Consider the following 10,001-nt stretch of genomic DNA (forward strand, 5'->3'; position numbering starts at 1 on the left):
GAGTTGCAATTGTATGCTAAATTATTAATTAGTGTACATATTTTTATTTTATTTGCATATTTTATTTTATTTTTGTTACCATGAGCTATATGTTTCTCTCATTGAATGACTCGTTCATTGTCTGATTCGAGCTTAGCCGCATTTGATCCTGAAATTGAAAGAACTATTTCACGTATTAGGCGAGCTCAACGTCGGTTAGCCTCTGAGGGTGGTGAAGTGATTGTTATCGATTCACCAGTCTCATCTGAGGGCAAATCTGATCCGCCATCTGAGAGTGAAACAAGCTCCTTTACTACTAATTCATTTGATTCATGTACAGATAACATGGCAGCACCTAGGAGGATTACTCTCCAGGAAGCTGGAGCCCCTGATTTTACACTGCAGCCATATCAAGTGCATCATCCAACTTTGACTGCAGATTTTGAACTGAAGACTGCACTAATCAACTTGATGCCCAAGTTTCATGGCTTACCTGCTCAGGAGCCCATCAAGGACCTCAGGAATTTTCAGACTGCCTGTTCTACTGTTAGGCGTCATGGTGCAAATGAAACTTCTATTCTGTTAACCGCCTTCCCGTTTTCTCTTGAGAGAAAGACAAGGGAGTGGTACTACTCCCAACCTGAAGCAACTGTTACCAACTAGGATACTCTTAGGAGAGAATTTTTGGAAAAATACTTTCCAGCTGAAGTTACAGACAGACTGAAGAAAGAGATCTCCTGCATTGTCCAATGTGAATCAGAAACTCTCTATGAGTATTGGGAGCATTTTAAGAACCTTCTAGATGCATGCCCCCATCACATGATTGACAGGCTAGTATTGATTAGCTATTTCACTCAAGGCATGAAGCCTCAGGATAAAACTACATTAGATGGTGCCAGTAATGGTTCTCTGAAGAAGTACAAGACCGTAGATGAAGCATGGCAACTGATCAGTGACTTAGCTGGGTCCACCAGGAATCACAGGCACAGAAGCAGCCACTCAAAAGCTATTGTAGAAGTTTTCTCTAGCACTGAGACGTCTGCTCTTACACAGAGTATATGTGAAATGACCAACCTATTGAAGCAAATGCAGTTGAACCAGCAACAACAAGCTCAGCCTTCCCCACCACAACAAAGCCAACAGTTAGTTTTCCAAAGAGTATGCGGAATCTGTGTTGATTATAGTTATTATACTGATGAATGCCCACAGCTCCAACAAGAAGACAACACTGTGGCAGCTACTCATAATTTCTATGACCACCCGAATCAAGGATACAATTAACAAAGCGGCAACTACAACCAAGGTGGGAACTGTAATCAAGGATGGCAGGAAAACTCCAACCAAGGTTGGAGAGATAATTCCAACCATGGCTGGAGGGACAACTACAAAAGAGGAGGCAGAGACAACAATAGAAATCAGAGGTAGAATAACAACAACAGATAGCAGAATCAGAACAAGCCCTACAGGGCACCTCACCTGAGACAGTCACAAGGACCCCAGCACAACCAACAACAAGTCCCTCAGATCACTTATCCTACTTCCTCATCAAATGACGAGATGCTTCATTCTCTTGCACAAGGACAACAAGACATGCAGACTACATTGAACTCTACTCTAAATAGTCTAAATGCCACTTTACAAGCTCTCGCCGCCCGGATAGATTCATTACCTACTTCCACCAACCAACCTTTAAGCTCCAGTGGATTCCTTCTCAACCCTTACCTAATCCCAAGGGTGGCATCAATTCCATCACTTTGAGATCCGGAACCACACTGCAAGAGAGGAACCAAGAGGAGCCAAGCCCACAAGTACACACCCAAGATGAAGACATTGTAAAAGTGGAAGATGCTGAAGAGGAAGACGAAGTACAAGACAAGGTTGAAGAAGAACTAGCTCAGCAAGGGAATGGACCACCAAAGGATGCAGAAGCTGTAAATGGCACCATTCCTATCCCATTTTCGCATCTTGCAAGGAAGACCAGAAAGTAGATGAACTTGATCCCAAAATGGTAGAAATTTTCAAAAAGGTTGAGGTAATTGTTCCCCTTTTTGATGTTATTCAGCAAGTACCTAAATATGCAAAGTTTCTGAAAGATTTATGCATGCATAAAGATAAAATTAATGAATTAGAAACTATTCCTTTAGGTAGTTCTATATCTGCTTTAATGGGAGGTATACCTGAAAAATATAGTGATCCAGGTCCATGCATGGTTAACTGTACCATTGGAGGTGTAATATTTTCTGATTGCATGTGTGACTTAGGAGCGTGTGTTAGTATAATGCCATTGTCTATATATGATACCTTAAGGCTCCCTCCTTTAAAAAGGTCGACAGCTCGTTTTGTGTTAGCAGATAAAAGCATTATTACAGTAGTCGGAATTGCTGAAGATGTATTAGTGAGCATTAAGGGGCTCACATTTCCCATTGACTTCTATATCTTGGAAATGCCCCCCCTAATGACTCAGGAAGACCATCATCAATCCTGCTTGGAAGATCATTCCTGAAGACTTCGAAGTTCAAGCTGGATGCATTCTCAGAAACTTACTCCTTTGAGATAGATGGCAGAAATATGAGTTTCAGTTTAAATGAAGCTATAAAGCACCCTCCGGAAGATCATTCTATCTTCCAATGCGACATCATTGATGAAACTGTAGCTGAAGTTCACCAAGAAGAAATAGAAGAGAAGCACATGGAGCAAGGTCCAAGTGTGGGGACACCCTCTGAACGTAATGAAGACACCTTACCATTATCACTAGCCCCGGATGATCCAGAGCCTAGCCATGAGTAGAAATTAGAATTGAAGCCCCTTCCTCCACACCTCAAGTATGCTTACCTTGAGGATAATCAGAAGTTCCCAGTTATCATTGCAAGGGAACTCACTCCACAACAGGAAGAGCAACTGCTCAGTGTGCTGAGAAAACATAAGAAAGCAATTGGGTGGAGCTTGGCGGATATAGTAGGCATCAGCCTTCAAGTCTGTGAGCACAGAATATACCTAGAAGAGGAATCAAAGCCCATCCGTCAACCCCAAAGAAGATTGAATCCCACCATCTTAGAAGTTGTCAAGAAAGAAGTGACCAGGCTACTTGAAGCAGATATCATTTACCCCATCTCAGACAATGAATGCGTTAGTCCAGTACAAGTGGTGCCCAAGAAGTCTGGAGTCACAACAATAAAGAATGAGCATGGAGAGCTCCTGATAACTAGAGTGCAGAATTCATGGAGGGTTTGCATTGACTATAGGCGTCTCAACCAAGCTACTCGCAAGGATCACTATCCCTTGCCATTTATTGATCAGATGCTTGATCGCCTATCAGGTAAATCCCATTATTGCTTATTGGATGGTTATACAGGATATTTTCAAATTCATATAGCTCCTGAAGATCAGGAGAAGACTACTTTTACATGTCCCTTTGGAACGTATGCATATAAGAGAATGCCTTTTTGCTTATGTAATGCACCTGCTACTTTCCAAAGATGCATGATGAGTATCTTCTCAGATCTTTTTGAGAACTGTATGGAAGTATTTATGGATGATTTTAGCGTTTATGGTGATTCATTTAACCTTTGCTTGAATAGTTTAGCTAGAGTATTAGACAGGTGTGTTAGTTCAAACCTTGTATTGAATTTTGAAAAATGTCACTTTATGGTAAAACAAGGTATTGTACTAGGACATGTTGTGTCTAATATGGGTATTGCTGTCGATCCAGCAAAGGTAGATGTCATTTCTAGTTTACCTTACCCCTCCTCCATGAGGGAAGTCTGTTCATTCCTAGGCCATGCAGGTTTCTACAGGAGATTCATTAAGGACTTCAGTAAGGTTGTATTACCTTTATTCAGACTGCTGCAGAAAGATATTGAGTTTGAGTTCAGTGAGGATTGCATGCAAGCATTTGATCGGTTGAAGATCGCCCTGACTCAAGCTCCGATTGTAAGAAGACCAGACTGGAGCCAGCCATTTGAGATTATGTGCGATGCCTCCAACCACGCAGTAGGAGCGGCGCTGGCTCAGTGCGAAGGTAAGGACCCCTTCGTAATTGCTTATGCGTCTAAGACCTTAGACGCTGCTCAGTCTAATTACACTACTACTGAAAAATAGCTTCTTGCTATTGTTTTTGCTTTGGATAAATTCCGAGCCTATTTACTTGGTACTAAGGTAGTAGTGTACTCAGACCACGCAGCTCAAAAATATTTATTTGCTAAAAAAGAGTCAAAACCAAGGTTGATACGTTGGATACTGCTGCTGTAAGAATTTGATTTAGAAATTGAAGATAGGAGTGGTAACCAGAATTTAGTGGCAGACCACTTGAGTCGCCTTGAGCACATTAAGGATGACTCCACTCCTATAAATGATGCTTTTCCATTTGATAGCTTGCATGCAGTATCTGAAGTAGTTCCTTGGTATGCACCTGTAGCTAATTATCTAGGTAGCCATACTTTTCCTCCCAATTTTACTAAGCATCAAAGGGACAAGCTGAAAAGCGAGTCTAAATATTATATATGGGATGATCCATACTTATGGAGGTATGGTGCTGACCAGATAATTAGAAAGTGTGTGTCCCAAACAGAATTCCAGTCCATTTTAGAGGCCTGCCACTCTTCTGAGAGTGGAGGACACTTTGGCCCTCAAAGAACAGCTAGAAAAATTTTAGACTGTGGATTCTGGTGGCATACTCTTTTTAAAGATGCTGCTGAAATTTATAAATCTTGTTCCCCATGCCAAAGGTTTGGTAACATATCCAGAAGGGATGAGATGCCTCAACACATTATGCTTTTCTGTGAAATTTTTGATGTTTGGGGCATTGACTTCATGGATCCATTTCCAAACTCTAATGGTTATTTTTATATACTGTTAGCTGTAGATTATGTTTCTAAATGGGTGGAAGCAATTCCTACCCGTACTGATGATACTAACAATGTTGTTTCCTTTGTTAGAAACCATATTATTTTGTCGCTTTGGATCACCACGAGCAATCGTGAGTGATCAAGGCACTCACTTTTGTAACAGGAGAGTAACAGGATTACTGAAAAAGAATGGGATTGTTCATAAAGTAGCAACAGCTTATCATTCCCAGACCAATGGACAAGCAGAAGTGTCTAACAGAGAGATCAAATGCATTCTGGAGAAGATCGTAAAGCCTCATAGGAAAGACTGGAGTGCCAGGCTACAAGATGCACTCTGAGCATATAGAACAGTGTACAAGACACCCATTGGGATGAACCCCTTCCGCTTAGTATATGGAAAGGCTTGCCACCTTCCAGTAGAGGTGGAACACAAGGCTTTCTAGGCTATAAGGGAATGCAATATGAATTTTAAAGAAGTTGGTGCTGAAAGGAAGCTGCAATTAGCAGAATTGGAGAATCTTCGCCTAGAAGCATATGACAACTCCAGGCGATACAAAGAGAAGATGAAGGCTGTCCATGATAAGCACATAAAAAGGAGAGAATTCAGACCAGGGGAGTTAGTTCTTCTTTATAACTCCAGACTGAGGCTCATGCCAGGTAAATTGAGATCAATATGGGAAGGTCCCTACAGAGTAGAGAAGGCAGAGCCATACGGAGTTTTTCACCTGCGTCATCCTTCTAGCTCCAAATACATGAAGGTCAATGGACATCGCCTAAAGCTTTATTATGGAGAAAAGATGAAGGATCACAAAGAGCTAGAGGTTTTCCTCTTGGAAGACCCACCAACAGAAGCAGAATGAGCCTGAAGATCGTCCAACTTAAGGACGTAAAAGTAAAGTGCTAGGTGGAAGACAACCCACCATGGTATGATCGTTCTGTTTCAGTCTTAGTTTTATTTTACTTTATTCTATTTCATTTTGATAATGACTCTTCTCATAATCTCTGCATATAGTCTGCATTTGCATTTGCACACTGCATAAAAAAAAATGCACGCGACGCGCAAGCGTCACTAATGCGTCCGCGTCATAGGTGCTTTCGAAACAAGAAGAAAAGAAGCAAAGAGTTACGTGGGAGCATGGCTGGAGGCATGCCTAAGGCACAAACATGCCCACACAAACGCGTCCCTGACGCGTCTGCGTCATTTGAAAAATCAGCCTCCCACGCGTGCGCGTCACCCATGCGCACGCGTGACCCTGCAAAATCGACGTAAAGAGGTATATGGCAGAGAGTTATGATGGAGTAGGGCTGGAATGATGCTGGAGGCACAATCCCTATCACGCGAATGCGTGCCCCACGCGTCCGCGTCATTTTTCAAAAATAGGCCATTCACGCGTGCGCGAGACCCACGCGCACGTGTCACCCAAAAATTTGTCAATGTGTGAACGAAACAGAAAGTTGTGCGTACGCGAGGCTGCTCTCGCGCCAATGGCATAGTTCATTTCACGCGAACGCGTGATCCACGCGTCCGTGTCACCTGAAAATAGCGCTAACCACGCGTCCGCGTCGCCTGCGCCGCACAGCTTATCCAGATCAGCGCCAGATATCTTATCTTTTCTTCTCCAATCCTAATATTTTCTCCCCCCCCTTCTTATTTCTTTCTTCTACATTCTTTCTTCTTTATTCCTTCTTATTTTTTTTTACCTTCCCTCCTTATTTTTCACATCCATTATCAAAGGTTCTTTTCTTTCTTTCTTCACTTTTTACTTTTCTATTATTATTTTTATTTATGTTTTCTTCTTCTTTTTCTTTTTCTTTTTACCTTCATTATCTATGTTTTCTTTTTCTTTCTTTTTTTTATTCTTTTGATTGGTGTTAGAAATTTAATTGGGTGATTATTTTCTTCTATAATTGCTTGTGGATTATTTAGAATTGTTTGACAATTAATATTACTTCTTAAGGGTTGCTTGCATGTTCAATTTACTACTTTCAACATCTTTATCATGCACACTATGTGTTTGTGAAAAAGTCCGTTTAGCATTGTGCATCAATTTTTTAATTATTCTATTCTACTACTCTAAATTTCTGTTTTTCACAAAACCCCTTTTTATATTTTATTTATTAAATATAATTGTCAATACAAACAGGTTGTTAGTTTGAAAGACTTGATAATCAAATTGGACAATTAATGCTTGATCTATGCTACTCATACCTTTGCCAGCATGCCAATAAATATCTTGCATCTTATTGCCATAACATGCACTTGCTGTATTTCCATTGATGAACTTTTCACATGGATTCGCGACCATGTGTTAACGACATCCTTCTTTACCGTGCATTGATTATCACTTGTACCATCCTCTTCCTTACTCGAACCCTTAGCTTTACATATTACTTTCTTCTTCCCTTTTCAGGATGGTCACCAAGAAGGGTAAAGAGAAAGCTACTCCCAAACTACCAGCAAGGAAAGGAATAAAAAGAGCACTAGTGGCAGAGCCATCTTCAACAGCAGTAAAGCCCCCAACAAAGCGAATTAAGAGGATCATCAAGGTCAATGAAAAAGAGAAAGCTTTTCCAGCAAAGGACACTGCGCGGTTCACCAACCGCTACTGTGAGCAGATGTTCCCCATCTTGGCTGAGAGAAACTATAACAATGAGTATCTACTAATCCTCCCGACCCACATTGTTGAATTTGTTGAGCCCCGCATTGAGCAAAGACAATGGGGATTCCTACGAAGACAGCCACGGCAGGTTAATCTTTCATGGGTAGTTGAATTCTACTCCAATTTTCACATGCCAACCATGCAGTCTGTCTATGTCCGTCAGAAGCAAGTCCCCATAAGTAAAGAGGCTATTCAGCGAGCTTTAGATCTTCCCCCTGCTCCAGAAGGATTGGATGCATTCCAAGAAGCCTCATTCAAGTGCCAGAGATACCAAATTGACTGGGATGCCGTTCTCAGAGTTATAGCACAACCTGGCAGCAGATGGATCTATGGATACCATCGATCTTGACCTAAGAGCATATTGGCTTTAGCACTCACCTTGGAGGCTCGAGTATGGGCACAGATCATGTCCCATTACGTCTTTTCGAGCACTCACGAGTCCTCCTTCACTGCAGACACGGTTGTTCTACTCTGGTGTATCCTTACAGACCAGCACCTCAATTTACCAAGACACATTCGGCATGCTATGGGACACATACAGATTGCGGGCAACTAACTTTTTCCCGCCTTAGTTTCAGATCTAGTCTCAGCAACTGGAGTCTCCTATAGAGCTGGGAACACCAAGGCCATGATTCCGCAGGATGATCAAATCATCCCTAACGGAAAGTATATCAGACCTCCAGCAGCCAGTACTAGCCGGACTGCAGAACCGGCTGAAGATATTCCTTCTCCTTTCACATCACAAGCACCTTCAACAAACCAATTGCTCCATTAGATACTTGCGAAGTTGGACTGGCTTGACCGGAAAGGAAAGCAAAGGGAGCGCCGTAACAAGCGCCGATTTACATACCTCAAAGAGCTACTTGTTAGTAAACACCCACCTGAAGAAGAACCAGACACCCCGGACTCCACTTTATTTACCAGCACAGGGAGCCATGACGGTCCCGATTGTGGAGAATCTGCTACCAGCCCCCCTTTGTTCCTGACTGATGGCACCGAGGACGGTGCCAAGCTTTAAGTGTGGGAGGTCGGTCAGTACCTGACTTCCGGAGGTAATTTCTCTTTCTTAACACCAATAGAATAGGATATTTATTTATTTTTCTTTTGTTAGGATAGGATAAAATTGCATAGTAATAGGTTATTTGTATGCATGTTCTAATTGGTTGAAAAATAATAAGTTTCTTTTTAAGACCCTATTTTTGAAAAATTTCACTAATTTAAATCAAAACTTTTGTGTTAAATTTGTTTGGAAGTTGTATTTGGAATATAGTTTAAAAGCTAAAGAACACACAACCTGTGAGATTTGAGCCTAATTACATGGTTACACTATTTAACCATAAAATTTTTTATTCTTGTGTGTTTGCTTCTCTATGATTGTAATCTATATTTTGTTCCATCCTATATGTCCAATATTTAATGTGTTATATGCATACATATGATTGAGGCTATTATTTTATTAACTCACTTATCCCAAATAAGCCTACCCTTCCATTTACCTTTGTTAGCCACTTTAAGCCTTTTTATCCCATTTGTTCTATATTTTACCATATCACTAGCCTTAAGCAGAAAAACAAGTAATACCCCAATTTAAATCTTTGGTTAGCTTAAGATAGAGATTGTGTGTCAATTAAGTGTGGGAAAACTGTGGGAACATGGGTTAACAAGGGAATGTGTTATGTTTTTTCAATTGATATAATATTGAGAATTTGGGTACCTACTCATGTGAAACTAGAAAAATTAAAAATTCAGGTGCATTGATAAAGTTACTCTTACTTTTAAAAAAAAATCCAAAATATTCAAGTAATTAAGTAATTAAATTAATGAATAAGGGGAAAAAATTACCCCAATGTTAAGTTTAATGAAAAATCAATGCATATGTGATACAAGTTAAAGAGAAAAGTTGATGCATGAGTATGTAATACAAAAGTGGAAAAAATTTGGGTAGCTAGGCATGATTTTAAAAGTATAAAGAGTGTATGTATAGGTAAGAGCTTAGGTTAATCAAAGATTCAATTTATAGCTCACTTAGCCACATATATACCCCCTCACCTTTACCTTGGCCCCATTACAACCTTGAAAAGACCTCATGATGTTTGCATTGGTACATTAAATACTTGTTGATTGGTTTGGTGAAGAACAAGATTTAGAAAGCATGATTAGAGAAGAGTAGAGTGATTACCCTATACACTTGAGTGATTCGAGTGAACATACACCATCAGTGAGGGTTCAATGCTTAATTCTGTGTTCCCTGCTTTCATGAGCTGTCTTCCTACAAGTTTACTTATTTTTACTGTATAGTTTGAATTAGTGGAATTTGAGTTATTTTTGTCTTGAAGAACTTAATTGTTTTTAACCAAGTAGGCAAAACCATCTTAGCATATAGTTACATCCATATACATAGGTTGCATTGCATTGCATGAGTCTTACTTTTCCCTACTCATTTATTTTATCTCCTTAAGCTAAGCATGAGGACATGCTAATGTTTAAGTGTGGGGAGGTTGATAAACCACTATTTTAT

This window comes from Arachis ipaensis, chromosome B10 (assembly GCF_059453495.1).
Source record: "Arachis ipaensis isolate K30076 ecotype BB chromosome B10, ASM5945349v1, whole genome shotgun sequence".
In the NCBI taxonomy this organism is placed as follows: Eukaryota; Viridiplantae; Streptophyta; class Magnoliopsida; order Fabales; family Fabaceae; genus Arachis; species Arachis ipaensis.